Source organism: Heterodontus francisci, chromosome 39 (genome assembly GCF_036365525.1).
Source record: "Heterodontus francisci isolate sHetFra1 chromosome 39, sHetFra1.hap1, whole genome shotgun sequence".
Taxonomy (NCBI): Eukaryota; Metazoa; Chordata; class Chondrichthyes; order Heterodontiformes; family Heterodontidae; genus Heterodontus; species Heterodontus francisci.
Genome location: NC_090409.1, coordinates 31,197,919 through 31,215,660, shown reverse-complemented (window position 1 = coordinate 31,215,660; position 17,742 = coordinate 31,197,919). Strand labels below are relative to the sequence as shown.

The following is a 17,742-nucleotide window of genomic DNA, read 5'->3' as shown; positions in this document are numbered from 1 at the left end:
TCTTAATTGCTTGCTGCACCTGCATGTTAGCTTTCAGTGACTTATTGACAAGGACACCCAGGTCCCTTTGTAAATCTACACTTTCTAATCTCTCACCATTTAAGAAATACTCTGCACATCTGTTCCTCCTACCAAAGTGGATAACCTCACATTTTTCCCCATTATATTCCATCTGGCATGTTCTTGCCCACTCACTAAGTCTGTCCAAATCCCCTTGAAGCCGCTTTGCATCTTCCTCACAACACACATTTTTTGTGTCATCCATGAACTTGGAAATTCTCTTGACTCGGCTGTTTAAAGAAGCAAGGGAAGAAATAGCAGAGGGTCTGACCATCATTTTCCAGTCCTCACTGGATACAGGTGTGGTGCCGGAGGATTGGAGAATTGCTAATGTTGTACCTCTGTTTAAAAAGGGATCGAAGGATAGACCAAATAATTACAGGCCAGTCAGTCTCAGTAATGGGCAAATTATTGGAATTTATTCTGAGAGACAGGATAAACTGTCATTTAGAAAGGCACAGGTTAATCAAGGATAGTCAGCATGGATTTGTTAAGGGAAGATCTGGTTTAACCAACTTGATTGAATTTTTTGAAGAAGTAACAAGGAAGATAGATGAGGGTAGTGCAGTTGATGTGGTCTACATGGATTTTAGCAAGGCTTTTGACAAGGTCCCACATGGCAGACTGGTTAAAAAAATTAAATCCCATGGGATCCAGGGAAATGCAGCAAGGTGGATACAAAATTGGCTCAATGGCAGGAAACAAAGGGTAATTGTTGACGGCTGTTTTAGCGACTGGAGGGCTGTTTCCAGTGGTGTTTCACAGAGCTCAGTACTGGGTCTCCTGTTTTTTGTGGTCATTTTAACAATTTGGACATAAATGTCTGTGTCTCCCAGTCTCCCTCCCTCTGTGCCCCAGTACCTCCGCCTCCCTCTGTGTCTCCCCGTCTCTCTCCCTCCCTCTGTGCCCCAGTACCTCCGCCTCCCTCTGTGTCTACCCGTCTCTCTCCCTCCCTCTGTGCCCCAGTACCTCCGCCTCCCTCTGTGTCTCCCACTCTCTCTCGCTCCCTCCGTGTCTCCCAGTCCCTCTCTCTTCCTCCGTGTCTCCCCAGTCCCTCTCCCTCCCTCCGTGTCTCCCAGTCCCTCTCCCTCCCTCCGTCTCTCCCAGTCCCTCTCCCTCCCTCCGTGTCTCCCAATCCCTCTCCCTCCGTGTCTCCCAGTCTCTCTCCCTCCCTCCATGTCTCCCAGTCCCCCTCTCTTCCTCCGTGTCTCCCCAGTCCCTCTCCCTCCCTCCGTGTCTCCCAGTCCCTCTTCCTCCCTCCGTCTCTCCTAGTCCCTCTCCCTCCCTCCGTGTCTCCCAATCCCTCTCCCTCCGTGTCTCCCAGTCTCTCTCCCTCCCTCCATGTCTCCCAGTCCCTCTCCCTCCCTCTGTGTCTCCCAGTCCCTCTCCCTCCGTGTCTCCCAGTCCCTCTCCCTCCGTGTCTCCCAGTACCTCTCCCTCCGTGTCTCCCAGTACCTCCGCCTCCCTGTGTCTCCCAGTCCCTCTCCCTCCGTGTCCCCCAGACCCTCTCCCTCCCTCCGTGTCTGCCCGTCCCCCTCCCTCCCTGTCTCCCAGTCCGTCTCCCTCCGTGTCTCCCAGTACCTCCGCCTCGCTATGTCTCCCAGTCCCTCTCCCTCCGTGTCCCCCAGACCCTCTCCCTCCCTCCGTGTCTGCCCGTCCCCCTCCCTCCCTGTCTCCCAGTCCCTCTCCCTCTGTGTCTCCCAGTCCCTCTCCCTCCCTCCGTGTCTCCCAGTCCCTCTCCCTCCGTGTCTCCCAGTACCTCCGCCTCCCTGTGTCTCCCAGTCCCTCTCCCTCAGTGTCCCCCAGACCCTCTCCCTCCCTCCGTGTCTGCCCGTCCCCCTCCCTCCCTGTCTCCCAGTCCCTCTCCCTCCATGTCTCCCAATCCCTCTCCCTCCGTGTCTCCCAGTACCTCCGCCTCCCTGTGTCTCCCAGTCCCTCTCCCTCCGTGTCCCCCAGACCCTCTCCCTCCCTCCGTGTCTGCCCGTCCCCCTCCCTCCCTGTCTCCCAGTCCCTCTCCCTCCGTGTCTCCCAGTCCCGCTCATCCGTGTCTCCCAGTACCTCCGCCTCCCTATGTCCCCCAGACCCTCTCCCTCCCTCCGTGTATGCCCGTCCCCCTCCCTCCCTGTCTCCCAGTCCCTCTCCCTCTGTGTCTCCCAGTCCCTCTCCCTCCCTCCGTGTCTCCCAGACCCTCTCCCTCCGTGTCTCCCAGTACCTCCACATCCCTGTGTCTCCCAGTCCCTCTCCCTCCGTGTCTCCCAGACCCTCTCCCTCCCTCCGTGTCTGCACGTCCCCCTCCCTCCCTGTCTCCCAGTCCCTCTCCCTCCGTCCCCCAGACCCTCTCCCTCCCTCCGTGTCTGCACGTCCCCCTCCCTCCCTGTCTCCCAGTCCCTCTCCCTCCGTGTCTCCCAGTCCCTCTCCCTCTGTGTCTCCCAGTACCTCCGCCTCCCTGTGTCTCCCAGTCCCTCTCCCTCCGTGTCCCCCAGCCCCTCTCCCTCCCTCCGTGTCTGCCCGTCCCCCTCCCTCCCAGTCTCCCAGTCCCTCTCCCTCTGTGTCTCCCAGTCCCTCTTCCTCCCTCCGTGTCTCCCAGTCCCTCTCCCTCCGTATCTCCCAGTCCCTCTCCCTCCGTGTCCCCCAGTCCCTCTCCCTCCCTCCGTGTCTCCCAGTCCCTCTCCCTCCGTGTCTCCCAGTCCCTCTCCCTCCATGTCCCCCAGACCCTCTCCCTCCCTCCGTGTCTCCCAGTCCCTCTCCCTCTGTGTCTCCCAATCCCTCCCTGTGTCTCCCAGTCCCTCTCCCTCTGTGTCTCCCAGTCCCTCACCCTCCCTCTGTGTCTCCCCGTCCCCCTCCTTCCCTCCCTGTCTCCCAGACCCTCTCCCTCCCTCCGTGTCTCCCAGTCCCTCTCCCTCTGTGTCTCCCAATCCCTCCCTCTGTGTCTCCCAGTCCCTCTCCCTCCGTGTCTCCCAGTCCCTCTCCCTCTGTGTCTCCCCATCCCTCCCTCTGTGTCTCCCAATCCCTCCCTCTGTGTCTCCCAGTCCCTCTCCCTCCCTCTGTGTCTCCCCGTCCCCCTCCTTCCCTCCCTGTCTCCCAGACCCTCTCCCTCCCTCTGTGTCTCCCAGTCCCTCTCCCTCCCTCCGTGTCTCCCAGTCCCTCTCCCTCCGTGTCTCCCAGTACCTCCGCCTCCCTGTGTCTCCCAGTCCCTCTCCCTCCGTGTCCCCCAGACCCTCTCCCTCCCTCCGTGTCTGCCCGTCCCCCTCCCTCCCTGTCTCCCAGTCCCTCTCCCTCCGTGTCTCCCAGTCCCTCTCCCTCCGTGTCTCCCAGTACCTCCGCCTCCCTGTGTCTCCCAGTCCCTCTCCCTCTGTGTCCCCCAGACCCTCTCCCTCCCTCTGTGTCTGCCCGTCCCCCTCCCTCCCTGTCTCCCAGTCCCTCTCCCTCTGTGTCTCCCAGTCCCTCTCCCTCCCTCCGTGTCTCCCAGTCCCTCTCCCTCCGTGTCTCCCAGTCCCTCTCCCTCCGTGTCCCCCAGTCCCTCTCCCGCCCTCCGTGTCTCCCAGTCCCTCTCCCCCCATGTCTCCCAGTCCCTCTCCCTCCGTGTCCCCCAGACCCTCTCTCTCCCTCCGTGTCTCCCAGTCCCTCTCCCTCTGTGTCTCCCAATCCCTCCCTCTGTGTCTCCCAGTCCCTCTCCCTCTGTGTCTCCCAGTCCCTCTCCCTCCCTCTGTGTCTCCCCGTCCCCCTCCTTCCCTCCCTGTCTCCCAGACCCTCTCCCTCCCTCTGTGTCTCCCAGTCCCTCTCCCTCTGTGTCTCCCAATCCCTCCCTCTGTGTCTCCCAGTCCCTCTCCCTCTGTGTCTCCCAGTCCCTCTCCCTCTGTGTCTCCCAGTCCCTCTCCCTCCCTCTGTGTCTCCCCGTCCCCCTCCTTCCCTCCCTGTCTCCCAGACCCTCTCCCTCCCTCTGTGTCTCCCAGTCCCTCTCCCTCTGTGTCTCCCAGACCCTCTCCCTCCCTCTGTGTCTCCCCGTCCCTCCGTGTCTCCCAGACCCTCTCCCTCCCTCCCTGTCTCCCAGACCCTCTCCCTCCCTCTGTGTCTCCCCGTCCCCCTCCCTCCGTGTCTCCCAGACCCTCTCCCTCCCTCCCTGTCTCCCAGACCCTCTCCCTCCCTGTGTCTCCCCGTCCCCCTCCCTCCGTGTCTCCCAGACCCTCTCCCTCCCTCTGTGTCTCCCCGTCCCCCTCCCTCCGTGTCTCCCAGACCCTCTCCCTCCCTCCCTGTCTCCCAGACCCTCTCCCTCCCTCTGTGTCTCCCCGTCCCCCTCCCTCCGTGTCTCCCAGACCCTCTCCCTCCCTCTGTCTCCCCGTCCCCCTCCCTCCCTCCCTGTCTCCCCGTCCCCCTCCCTCCCTCGCTGTCTCCCAGACCCTCTCCCTCCCTCTGTGTCTCCCCGTCCCCCTCCCTCCGTGTCTCCCAGACCCTCTCCCTCCCTCTGTGTCTGCCCGTCCCCCTCCCTCCCTCCCTCTGTGTCTCCCCGTCCCCCTCCCTCCCTCCCTGTCTCCCCGTCCCCCTCCCTCCCTCCCTGTCTCCCAGTCCCTCTCCCTTCCTCTGTGTCCATGTTCCTATCTCAGTCGCCCCCGTGTTTCTCAGTCTGCCTGTCTCTGTTTTATTTTCCCTCTATCTCAAATATAATATTTATTGAAATGAACTTTGAAATATCCATTTTAAATCCATTTAAAACAACAAATCACTGAGTGTGTTTTTAACTATTAAATGTTTAAATAGAGAGACAGAGAAAGAGAAATCCAAACTCAGAATTTCAGTAAAATGAATTGGAACCATTTGACTCGAAATTAATTACATTTTAATCTGTAAACCCTCTGCCGATTGGTCCACTCTGTCCCTCTCATCTGTTAAGCATCAGCCAATTGGTCCACTCTGTCCCTCTCTTCTGTTAAAGCTCAGTGGATTGGTCCACATTCTGCGTGTCTTCTGTAAAGCCTCAGCAGATTGGCCGGCTCTGTCCCATTCTTCTGTTAAACATCAGCCGATTGGCCCGCTGTGTCCGTCTCTTCTGTAAAGCCTCAGCCGATTGGCACGTCCTGTCCGTGTCTTCGGTTAAACCTCAGCCGATTGGCCCGCCCTCTCCGTGTCTTGAGTTAAACCTCAGTGGATTGGTCGACTGTGTGCGTGTCTTCTGTAAAGCCTCAGCAGAATGGTCCGCTCAGTCCGTGTCTTCTGTTAAACCTCAGCCGATTGGTCTACTGTTTGCGTGCCTTCTATAAAGCTTCAGCGGATTGGCCCTCCCTGTCCGTATCTTAAGTTAAACCTCAGCCGATTGGCCCACTCCCCTGTTTCGCCTCAGCGCATTGGCCCACTGCGACGGCGGGTTTGGGGACAGGTGATTGGACAAAGGCTGAAGCGGTCACCTGAATCCGGACCACTGATTGGTACACAGAGCCTCGTTGCCTAGCAAACGGAAACAACCATCTCCCAGCAACAGGCCACTGACTGGTGCACAGCTCGCTGAGCCGGCGGCTGATTGGCCAGTCTTAGAGGAGCCCGCCCAGCAACTAGCCTCTGATTGGACAACACCCGAAGAGGAAATACAATCTTCACAAACCATGGAGCAACCGACGACCCACCGTTTCTGACATCATTTCCCGTGCCAACTGGACACTGGAACCGCCGGCAAAGCAGGTAAAAAAAAGGTGAAGCCGGGAAAATATTCGTTAAAACCGGGAGATGCGTGGGTCAGAACCGTAACCTCTGACCTTAAGCTTCACCCCTGACCCCCAGTCCCAACTTCTGACCCCCCCCTCTCCCCCAACCTCTGACCCCCCTCTCCCCCCCAACCTCTGACCCCCCTCTCCCCCAACCTCTGACCCCCCTCTCCCCCCCCAACCTCTGACCCCCCACTCTCCCCCAACCTCTGACCCCCCACTCTCCCCCAACCTCTGACCACCCCTCCCCCAACCTCTGACTCCCCCTCTCAAACCCAACCTCTGAGTCCCCCTCTCACCCCCAACCTCTGACCCCCCCTCTCCCCCAACCTCTGACCCCCCCTCTCCCTCCCCAACCTCTGACCCCCCCTCTCCCTCCCCAACCTCTGACCCCCCCCTCTCACCCCCAACCTCTGACTCCCCCTCTCACCCCCAACCTCTGACCCCCCCTCTCCCCCAACCTCTGACCCCCCCTCTCCCCCAACCTCTGACCCCCCCTCTCCCTCCCCAACCTCTGACCCCCCCCTCTCACCCCCAACCTCTGACTCCCCCTCTCACCCCCAACCTCTGTCCCCCCCTCCCCCCCCTCTCCCTCCCCCCCCCCCTCTCCCTCCACCCCCCTCTCCCTCCCCCCCCCCCCTCTCCCTCCCCCCCCTCTCCCCCCCCCCCCGCGCGGTGTGGGATGTCAGTGTCTGGGTATCTGTACGCTCAGTGTGGGACGTCAGTGTCTGGGTATCTGTACGCTCAGTATGGGACGTCAGTGTCTGGGTATCTGTACGCTCAGTATGGGACGTCAGTGTCTGGGTATCTGTACGCTCAGTGTGGGACGTCAGTGTCTGGGTATCTGTACGCTCAGTGTGGGACGTCAGTGTCTGGGTATCTGTACGCTCAGTGTGGGACGTCAGTGTCTGGGTATCTGTACGCTCAGTATGGGACGTCAGTGTCTGGGTATCTGTACGCTCAGTATGGGACGTCAGTGTCTGGGTATCTGTACGCTCAGTGTGGGACGTCAGTGTCTGGGTATCTGTACGCTCCGTGTGGGACGTCAGTGTCTGGGTATCTGTACGCTCAGTGTGGGACGTCAGTGTCGGGGTATCTGTACGCTCAGTATGGGACGTCAGTGTCGGGGTATCTGTACGCTCAGTATGGGACGTCAGTGTCGGGGTATCTGTACGCTCAGTATGGGACGTCAGTGTCTGGGTATCTGTACGCGGTGTGGGACGTCGGTGTCGGGGTATCTGTACGCTCAGTATGGGACGTCACTGTCTGGGTATCTGTACGCGGTGTGGGACGTCACTGTCTGGGTATCTGTATGCTCAGTATGGGACGTCAGTGTCTGGGTATCTGTACGCGGTGTGGGACGTCAGTGTCTGGGTATCTGTACGCTCAGTGTGGGACGTCAGTGTCTGGGTATCTGTACGCGGTGTGGGACGTCAGTGTCTGGGTATCTGTACGCTCAGTGTGGGACGTCAGTGTCGAGGTATCTGTACGCTCAGTGTGGGACGTCAGTGTCGGGGTATCTGTACGCTCAGTATGGGACGTCAGTGTCTGGGTATCTGTACGCTCAGTATGGGACGTCAGTGTCTGGGTATCTGTACGCGGTGTGGGACGTCAGTGTCTGGGTATCTGTACGCGGTGTGGGACGTCAGTGTCTGGGTATCTGTACACTCAGTGTGGGACGTCAGTGTCTGGGTATCTGTACGCGGTGTGGGACGTCAGTGTCTGGGTATCTGTACGCTCAGTGTGGGACGTCAGTGTCTGGGTATCTGTACGCTCAGTGTGGGACGTCAGTGTCGGGGTATCTGTACGCTCAGTGTGGGACGTCGGTGTCGGGGTATCTGTACGCTCAGTGTGGGACGTCAGTGTCGGGGTATCTGTACGCTCAGTGTGGGACGTCAGTGTCGGGGTATCTGTACGCTCAGTGTGGGACGTCAGTGTCGGGGTATCTGTACGCTCAGTGTGGGACGTCAGTGTCTGGGTATCTGTACGCTCAGTGTGGGACGTCAGTGTCTGGGTATCTGTACGCTCAGTATGGGACGTCAGTGTCTGGGTATCTGTACGCGCGGTGTGGGACGTCAGTGTCTGGGTATCTGTACGCTCAGTGTGGGACGTCGGTGTCTGGGTATCTGTACGCTCAGTATGGGACGTCAGTGTCGGGGTATCTGTACGCGCGGTGTGGGACGTCAGTGTCGAGGTATCTGTCCGCTCAGTATGGGACGTCAGTGTCGGGGTATCTGTACGCTCAGTATGGGACGTCAGTGTCGGGGTATCTGTACGCTCAGTATGGGACGTCAGTGTCGGGGTATCTGTACGCTCAGTGTGGGACGTCAGTGTCGAGGTATCTGTACGCTCAGTGTGGGACGTCAGTGTCGGGGTATCTGTACGCTCAGTATGGGACGTCAGTGTCTGGGTATCTGTACGCGGTGTGGGACGTCAGTGTCTGGGTATCTGTACGCTCAGTGTGGGACGTCAGTGTCTGGGTATCTGTACGCTCAGTGTGGGACGTCAGTGTCGGGGTATCTGTACGCGGTGTGGGACGTCAGTGTCTGGGTATCTGTACGCGGTGTGGGACGTCAGTGTCTGGGTATCTGTACGCTCAGTATGGGACGTCAGTGTCTGGGTATCTGTACGCTCGGTGTGGGACGTCAGAGTCTGGGTATCTGTACGCTCAGTGTGGGACGTCAGTGTCTGGGGATCTGTCCGCTCAGTGTGGGACGTCAGTGTCTGGGTATCTGTACGCTCAGTGTGGGACGTCAGTGTCGGGGTATCTGTACGCTCAGTGTGGGACGTCAGTGTCTGGGTATCTGTACGCTCAGTGTGGGACGTCAGTGTCTGGGTATCTGTACGCTCAGTGTGGGACGTCAGTGTCGGGGTATCTGTACGCGGTGTGGGACGTCAGTGTCTGGGTATCTGTACGCGGTGTGGGACGTCAGTGTCTGGGTATCTGTACGCTCAGTGTGGGACGTCAGTGTCTGGGTATCTGTACGCTCAGTGTGGGACGTCAGTGTCGGGGTATCTGTACGCTCAGTGTGGGACGTCAGTGTCTGGGTATCTGTACGCTCAGTGTGGGACGTCAGTGTCTGGGTATCTGTACGCTCAGTGTGGGACGTCAGTGTCTGGGTATCTGTACGCGGTGTGGGACGTCAGTGTCTGGGTATCTGTACGCTCAGTGTGGGACGTCAGTGTCTGGGTATCTGTACGCGGTGTGGGACGTCAGTGTCTGGGTATCTGTACGCTCAGTATGGGACGTCAGTGTCTGGGTATCTGTACGCTCGGTGTGGGACGTCAGTGTCGGGGTATCTGTACGCTCAGTGTGGGACGTCAGTGTCGAGGTATCTGTACGCTCAGTGTGGGACGTCAGTGTCGGGGTATCTGTACGCTCAGTGTGGGACGTCAGTGTCTGGGTATCTGTACGCGGTGTGGGACGTCAGTGTCGGGGTATCTGTACGCTCAGTGTGGGACGTCAGTGTCTGGGTATCTGTACACTCAGTGTGGGACGTCAGTGTCTGGGTATCTGTACGCTCAGTGTGGGACGTCAGTGTCTGGGTATCTGTACGCTCAGTGTGGGACGTCAGTGTCGAGGTATCTGTACGCTCAGTATGGGACGTCAGTGTCTGGGTATCTGTACGCGGTGTGGGACGTCAGTGTCTGGGTATCTGTCCGCTCAGTGTGGGACGTCAGTGTCGGGGTATCTGTACGCGCGGTGTGGGACGTCAGTGTCGGGGTATCTGTACGCTCAGTGTGGGACGTCAGTGTCGAGGTATCTGTACGCTCAGTGTGGGACGTCAGTGTCGGGGTATCTGTACGCTCAGTGTGGGACGTCAGTGTCGAGGTATCTGTACGCTCAGTGTGGGACGTCAGTGTCGAGGTATCTGTCCGCTCAGTATGGGACGTCAGTGTCGGGGTATCTGTACGTCAGTGTGGGACGTCAGTGTCTGGGTATCTGTACGCTCAGTGTGGGACATCAGTGTCGGGGTATCTGTACGCTCAGTATGGGACGTCAGTGTCGGGGTATCTGTACGCTCAGTGTGGGACGTCAGTGTCGGGGTATCTGTACGCTCAGTGTGGGACGTCAGTGTCTGGGTATCTGTACGCGGTGTGGGACGTCAGTGTCGAGGTATCTGTACGCTCAGTATGGGACGTCAGTGTCTGGGTATCTGTACGCGGTGTGGGACGTCAGTGTCTGGGTATCTGTATGCTCAGTGTGGGACGTCACTGTCTGGGTATCTGTACGCGCGGTGTGGGACGTCAGTGTCTGGGTATCTGTACGCGGTGTGGGACGTCAGTGTCTGGGTATCTGTACGCGGTGTGGGACGTCAGTGTCTGGGTATCTGTATGCTCAGTATGGGACGTCAGTGTCTGGGTATCTGTACGCTCAGTGTGGGACGTCACTGTCTGGGTATCTGTACGCGCGGTGTGGGACGTCAGTGTCTGGGTATCTGTACGCGGTGTGGGACGTCAGTGTCTGGGTATCTGTACGCGGTGTGGGACGTCAGTGTCTGGGTATCTGTATGCTCAGTATGGGACGTCAGTGTCTGGGTATCTGTACGCTCAGTATGGGACGTCAGTGTCTGGGTATCTGTACGCGGTGTGGGACGTCAGTGTCTGGGTATCTGTACGCTCAGTGTGGGACGTCAGTGTCTGGGTATCTGTACGCGGTGTGGGACGTCAGTGTCTGGGTATCTGTACGCTCAGTGTGGGACGTCAGTGTCGGGGTATCTGTACGCTCAGTGTGGGACGTCAGTGTCTGGGTATCTGTACGCGGTGTGGGACGTCAGTGTCGGGGTATCTGTACGCTCAGTATGGGACGTCAGTGTCTGGGTATCTGTACGCGGTGTGGGACGTCAGTGTCTGGGTATCTGTACGCTCAGTGTGGGACGTCAGTGTCGAGGTATCTGTACGCTCAGTGTGGGACGTCAGTGTCTGGGTATCTGTACGCTCAGTGTGGGACGTCAGTGTCGGGGTATCTGTACGCTCAGTGTGGGACGTCAGTGTCTGGGTATCTGTCCGCTCAGTGTGGGACATCAGTGTCGGGGTATCTGTACGCTCAGTGTGGGACGTCAGTGTCTGGGTATCTGTCCGCTCAGTGTGGGACATCAGTGTCTGGGTATCTGTACGCTCAGTATGGGACGTCAGTGTCGGGGTATCTGTACACTCAGTGTGGGACGTCAGTGTCTGGGTATCTGTACGCTCAGTGTGGGACGTCAGTGTCTGGGTATCTGTACGCGGTGTGGGACGTCAGTGTCTGGGTATCTGTACGCGGTGTGGGACGTCGGTGTCTGGGTATCTGTACGCTCAGTGTGGGACGTCAGTGTCGGGGTATCTGTACGCGCGGTGTGGGACGTCAGTGTCTGGGTATCTGTACGCTCAGTGTGGGACGTCAGTGTCTGGGTATCTGTACGCGGTGTGGGACGTCGGTGTCTGGGTATCTGTACGCGGTGTGGGACGTCGGTGTCTGGGTATCTGTACGCTCAGTGTGGGACGTCAGTGTCTGGGTATCTGTATGCGGTGTGGGACGTCAGTGTCTGGGTATCTGTACGCTCAGTGTGGGACGTCAGTGTCTGGGTATCTGTACGCTCAGTGTGGGACGTCAGTGTCTGGGTATCTGTACGCTCAGTGTGGGACGTCAGTGTCTGGGTATCTGTACGCTCAGTGTGGGACGTCAGTGTCTGGGTATCTGTACGCTCAGTGTGGGACGTCAGTGTCTGGGTATCTGTACGCTCAGTGTGGGACGTCAGTGTTTGGGTATCTGTACGCTCAGTATGGGACGTCAGTGTCTGGGTATCTGTACGCTCAGTGTGGGACGTCAGTGTCTGGGTATCTGTACGCTCAGTGTGGGACGTCAGTGTCTGGGTATCTGTACGCTCAGTGTGGGACGTCAGTGTCTGGGTATCTGTGCGCGGTGTGGGACGTCAGTGTCTGGGTATCTGTACGCGGTGTGGGACGTCAGTGTCTGGGTATCTGTACGCGGTGTGGGACGTCAGTGTCTGGGTATCTGTACGCGGTGTGGGACGTCAGTGTCGGGGTATCTGTACGCTCAGTGTGGGACGTCAGTGTCTGGGTATCTGTACGTTCAGTGTGGGACGTCAGTGTCTGGGTATCTGTACGCTCAGTGTGGGACGTCAGTGTCTGGGTATCTGTACGCTCAGTGTGGGACGTCAGTGTCTGGGTATCTGTACGCTCAGTGTGGGACGTCAGTGTCTGGGTATCTGTACGCGGTGTGGGACGTCAGTGTCTGGGTATCTGTACGCTCAGTGTGGGACGTCAGTGTCTGGGTATCTGTACGCGGTGTGGGACGTCAGTGTCTGGGTATCTGTACGCTCAGTGTGGGACGTCAGTGTCTGGGTATCTGTACGCGGTGTGGGACGTCAGTGTCTGGGTATCTGTACGCTCAGTGTGGGACGTCAGTGTCTGGGTATCTGTACGCGGTGTGGGACGTCAGTGTCTGGGTATCTGTACGCGGTGTGGGACGTCAGTGTCGGGGTATCTGTACGCTCAGTGTGGGACGTCAGTGTCGGGGTATCTGTACGCTCAGTGTGGGACGTCAGTGTCGGGGTATCTGTACGCTCAGTGTGGGACGTCAGTGTCGGGGTATCTGTACGCTCAGTGTGGGACGTCAGTGTCGAGGTATCTGTACGCTCAGTGTGGGACGTCACTGTCTGGGTATCTGTACGCGCGGTGTGGGATGTCAGTGTCTGGGTATCTGTACGCTCAGTGTGGGACGTCAGTGTCGAGGTATCTGTACGCTCAGTGTGGGACGTCAGTGTCTGGGTATCTGTTCGCTCAGTATGGGACGTCAGTGTCTGGGTATCTGTACGCTCAGTATGGGACGTCAGTGTCTGGGTATCTGTACGCTCAGTGTGGGACGTCAGTGTCTGGGTATCTGTACGCTCAGTGTGGGACGTCAGTGTCTGGGTATCTGTACGCTCAGTGTGGGACGTCAGTGTCTGGGTATCTGTACGCTCAGTATGGGACGTCAGTGTCTGGGTATCTGTACGCTCAGTGTGGGACGTCAGTGTCGGGGTATCTGTACGCGGTGTGGGACGTCAGTGTCTGGGTATCTGTACGCGGTGTGGGACGTCAGTGTCTGGGTATCTGTACGCTCAGTATGGGACGTCAGTGTCGGGGTATCTGTACGCTCAGTATGGGACGTCAGTGTCTGGGTATCTGTACGCTCAGTGTGGGACGTCAGTGTCGGGGTATCTGTCCGCTCAGTGTGGGACGTCAGTGTCTGGGTATCTGTATGCTCAGTATGGGACGTCAGTGTCTGGGTATCTGTACGCTCAGTATGGGACGTCAGTGTCTGGGTATCTGTATGCTCAGTGTGGGACGTCAGTGTCTGGGTATCTGTACGCTCAGTGTGGGACGTCACTGTCGGGGTATCTGTACGCGCGGTGTGGGACGTCAGTGTCGAGGTATCTGTCCGCTCAGTATGGGACGTCAGTGTCGGGGTATCTGTACGCTCAGTATGGGACGTCAGTGTCTGGGTATCTGTATGCTCAGTGTGGGACGTCAGTGTCTGGGTATCTGTACGCTCAGTGTGGGACGTCAGTGTCTGGGTATCTGTACGCTCAGTGTGGGACGTCAGTGTCTGGGTATCTGTACGCTCAGTGTGGGACGTCACTGTCTGGGTATCTGTACGCGGTGTGGGACGTCAGTGTCGGGGTATCTGTACGCTCAGTATGGGACGTCAGTGTCTGGGTATCTGTACGCTCAGTGTGGGACGTCAGTGTCTGGGTATCTGTACGCGGTGTGGGACGTCAGTGTCTGGGTATCTGTACGCTCAGTGTGGGACGTCAGAGTCTGGGTATCTGTACGCTCAGTGTGGGACGTCAGAGTCTGGGTATCTGTACGCGGTGTGGGACGTCACTGTCTGGGTATCTGTTCGCTCAGTATGGGACGTCAGTGTCGGGGTATCTGTACGCTCAGTGTGGGACGTCAGTGTCTGGGTATCTGTACGCTCAGTATGGGACGTCAGTGTCTGGGTATCTGTACGCGGTGTGGGACGTCACTGTCTGGGTATCTGTTCGCTCAGTATGGGACGTCAGTGTCGGGGTATCTGTACGCTCAGTGTGGGACGTCAGTGTCTGGGTATCTGTACGCTCAGTGTGGGACGTCAGTGTCTGGGTATCTGTACGCTCAGTGTGGGACGTCAGTGTCTGGGTATCTGTACGCTCAGTGTGGGACGTCAGTGTCTGGGTATCTGTACGCGGTGTGGGACGTCAGTGTCTGGGTATCTGTACGCTCAGTGTGGGACGTCAGTGTCTGGGTATCTGTACGCGGTGTGGGACGTCAGTGTCTGGGTATCTGTACGCTCAGTGTGGGACGTCAGTGTCTGGGTATCTGTACGCGGTGTGGGACGTCAGTGTCTGGGTATCTGTACGCTCAGTGTGGGACGTCAGTGTCTGGGTATCTGTACGCGGTGTGGGACGTCAGTGTCTGGGTATCTGTACGCGGTGTGGGACGTCAGTGTCGGGGTATCTGTACGCTCAGTGTGGGACGTCAGTGTCGGGGTATCTGTACGCTCAGTGTGGGACGTCAGTGTCGGGGTATCTGTACGCTCAGTGTGGGACGTCAGTGTCGGGGTATCTGTACGCTCAGTGTGGGACGTCAGTGTCGAGGTATCTGTACGCTCAGTGTGGGACGTCACTGTCTGGGTATCTGTACGCGCGGTGTGGGATGTCAGTGTCTGGGTATCTGTACGCTCAGTGTGGGACGTCAGTGTCGAGGTATCTGTACGCTCAGTGTGGGACGTCAGTGTCTGGGTATCTGTTCGCTCAGTATGGGACGTCAGTGTCTGGGTATCTGTACGCTCAGTATGGGACGTCAGTGTCTGGGTATCTGTACGCTCAGTGTGGGACGTCAGTGTCTGGGTATCTGTACGCTCAGTGTGGGACGTCAGTGTCTGGGTATCTGTACGCTCAGTGTGGGACGTCAGTGTCTGGGTATCTGTACGCTCAGTATGGGACGTCAGTGTCTGGGTATCTGTACGCTCAGTGTGGGACGTCAGTGTCGGGGTATCTGTACGCGGTGTGGGACGTCAGTGTCTGGGTATCTGTACGCGGTGTGGGACGTCAGTGTCTGGGTATCTGTACGCTCAGTATGGGACGTCAGTGTCGGGGTATCTGTACGCTCAGTATGGGACGTCAGTGTCTGGGTATCTGTACGCTCAGTGTGGGACGTCAGTGTCGGGGTATCTGTCCGCTCAGTGTGGGACGTCAGTGTCTGGGTATCTGTATGCTCAGTATGGGACGTCAGTGTCTGGGTATCTGTACGCTCAGTATGGGACGTCAGTGTCTGGGTATCTGTATGCTCAGTGTGGGACGTCAGTGTCTGGGTATCTGTACGCTCAGTGTGGGACGTCACTGTCGGGGTATCTGTACGCGCGGTGTGGGACGTCAGTGTCGAGGTATCTGTCCGCTCAGTATGGGACGTCAGTGTCGGGGTATCTGTACGCTCAGTATGGGACGTCAGTGTCTGGGTATCTGTATGCTCAGTGTGGGACGTCAGTGTCTGGGTATCTGTACGCTCAGTGTGGGACGTCAGTGTCTGGGTATCTGTACGCTCAGTGTGGGACGTCAGTGTCTGGGTATCTGTACGCTCAGTGTGGGACGTCACTGTCTGGGTATCTGTACGCGGTGTGGGACGTCAGTGTCGGGGTATCTGTACGCTCAGTATGGGACGTCAGTGTCTGGGTATCTGTACGCTCAGTGTGGGACGTCAGTGTCTGGGTATCTGTACGCGGTGTGGGACGTCAGTGTCTGGGTATCTGTACGCTCAGTGTGGGACGTCAGAGTCTGGGTATCTGTACGCTCAGTGTGGGACGTCAGAGTCTGGGTATCTGTACGCGGTGTGGGACGTCACTGTCTGGGTATCTGTTCGCTCAGTATGGGACGTCAGTGTCGGGGTATCTGTACGCTCAGTGTGGGACGTCAGTGTCTGGGTATCTGTACGCTCAGTATGGGACGTCAGTGTCTGGGTATCTGTACGCGGTGTGGGACGTCACTGTCTGGGTATCTGTTCGCTCAGTATGGGACGTCAGTGTCGGGGTATCTGTACGCTCAGTGTGGGACGTCAGTGTCTGGGTATCTGTACGCTCAGTATGGGACGTCAGTGTCTGGGTATCTGTACGCTCAGTATGGGACGTCAGTGTCTGGGTATCTGTACGCGGTGTGGGACGTCACTGTCTGGGTATCTGTACGCTCAGTATGGGACGTCAGTGTCTGGGTATCTGTACGCTCAGTATGGGACGTCAGTGTCTGGGTATCTGTACGCTCAGTGTGGGACGTCAGTGTCTGGGTATCTGTACGCTCAGTATGGGATGTCAGTGTCTGGGTATCTGTACGCGGTGTGGGACGTCACTGTCTGGGTATCTGTACGCTCAGTGTGGGATGTCAGTGTCTGGGTATCTGTACGCGGTGTGGGACGTCAGTGTCTGGGTATCTGTACGCTCAGTATGGGACGTCAGTGTCTGGGTATCTGTACGCGGTGTGGGACGTCACTGTCTGGGTATCTGTACGCTCAGTATGGGACGTCAGTGTCTGGGTATCTGTACGCTCAGTGTGGGACGTCAGTGTCTGGGTATCTGTACGCTCAGTATGGGACGTCAGTGTCTGGGTATCTGTACGCTCAGTATGGGATGTCAGTGTCTGGGTATCTGTATGCTCAGTATCGGACGTCACTGTCTGGGTATCTGTACGCTCAGTGTGGGACGTCACTGTCTGGGTATCTGTACGCGGTGTGGGACGTCACTGTCTGGGTATCTGTACGCTCAGTGTGGGACGTCACTGTCTGGGTATCTGTACGCTCAGTGTGGGACGTCAGTGTCTGGGTATCTGTACGCGGTGTGGGACGTCACTGTCTGGGTATCTGTACGCTCAGTATGGGACGTCAGTGTCTGGGTATCTGTACGCTCAGTGTGGGACGTCAGTGTCTGGGTATCTGTACGCTCAGTATGGGACGTCAGTGTCTGGGTATCTGTACGCTCAGTATGGGACGTCAGTGTCTGGGTATCTGTACGCTCAGTATGGGACGTCAGTGTCTGGGTATCTGTACGCTCAGTGTGGGACGTCAGTGTCTGGGTATCTGTACGCGGTGTGGGACGTCAGTGTCTGGGTATCTGTACGCGGTGTGGGACGTCAGTGTCTGGGTATCTGTACGCTCAGTATGGGACGTCAGTGTCTGGGTATCTGTACGCTCAGTGTGGGACGTCAGTGTCTGGGTATCTGTACGCGGTGTGGGACGTCAGTGTCTGGGTATCTGTACGCTCAGTGTGGGACGTCACTGTCTGGGTATCTGTACGCTCAGTGTGGGACGTCACTGTCTGGGTATCTGTACGCGGTGTGGGACGTCAGTGTCTGGGTATCTGTAAGCTCAGTGTGGGACGTCAGTGTCGGGGTATCTGTACGCTCAGTGTGGGACGTCAGTGTCTGGGTATCTGTACGCGGTGTGGGACGTCAGTGTCTGGGTATCTGTTCGCTCAGTATGGGACGTCAGTGTCTGGGTATCTGTACGCGGTGTGGGACGTCAGTGTCTGGGTATCTGTACGCTCAGTGTGGGACGTCACTGTCTGGGTATCTGTACGCTCAGTATGGGACGTCAGTGTCTGGGTATCTGTACGCTCAGTATGGGACGTCAGTGTCGGGGTATCTGTACGCTCAGTGTGGGACGTCAGTGTCTGGGTATCTGTACGCTCAGTATGGGACGTCAGTGTCTGGGTATCTGTACGCGGTGTGGGACGTCACTGTCTGGGTATCTGTACGCGGTGTGGGACGTCAGTGTCTGGGTATCTGTACGCTCAGTATGGGACGTCAGTGTCTGGGTATCTGTACGCTCAGTGTGGGACGTCACTGTCTGGGTATCTGTACGCGGTGTGGGACGTCAGTGTCTGGGTATCTGTACGCTCAGTATGGGACGTCAGTGTCTGGGTATCTGTACGCTCAGTGTGGGACGTCAGTGTCTGGGTATCTGTACGCTCAGTATGGGACGT

At 57.8% G+C, this 17,742-nt stretch overlaps 1 protein-coding gene across 2 annotated transcripts in view; it reads left to right on the top strand.

Annotated features, from left to right (window-relative positions):
• The first annotated feature begins 5,639 nt into the window (after positions 1 to 5,639).
• rabac1 (Rab acceptor 1 (prenylated)) overlaps positions 5,640 to 17,742 on the top strand; it is a 16,671-nt gene continuing 4,568 nt past the window's right edge. For both annotated transcript variants that reach the window (XM_068018773.1, XM_068018772.1), the window contains exon 1: positions 5,640 to 5,730. The gene's annotated coding sequence lies outside the window, so the exon portion shown is untranslated. The remainder of the gene's footprint in view (positions 5,731 to 17,742) is intronic.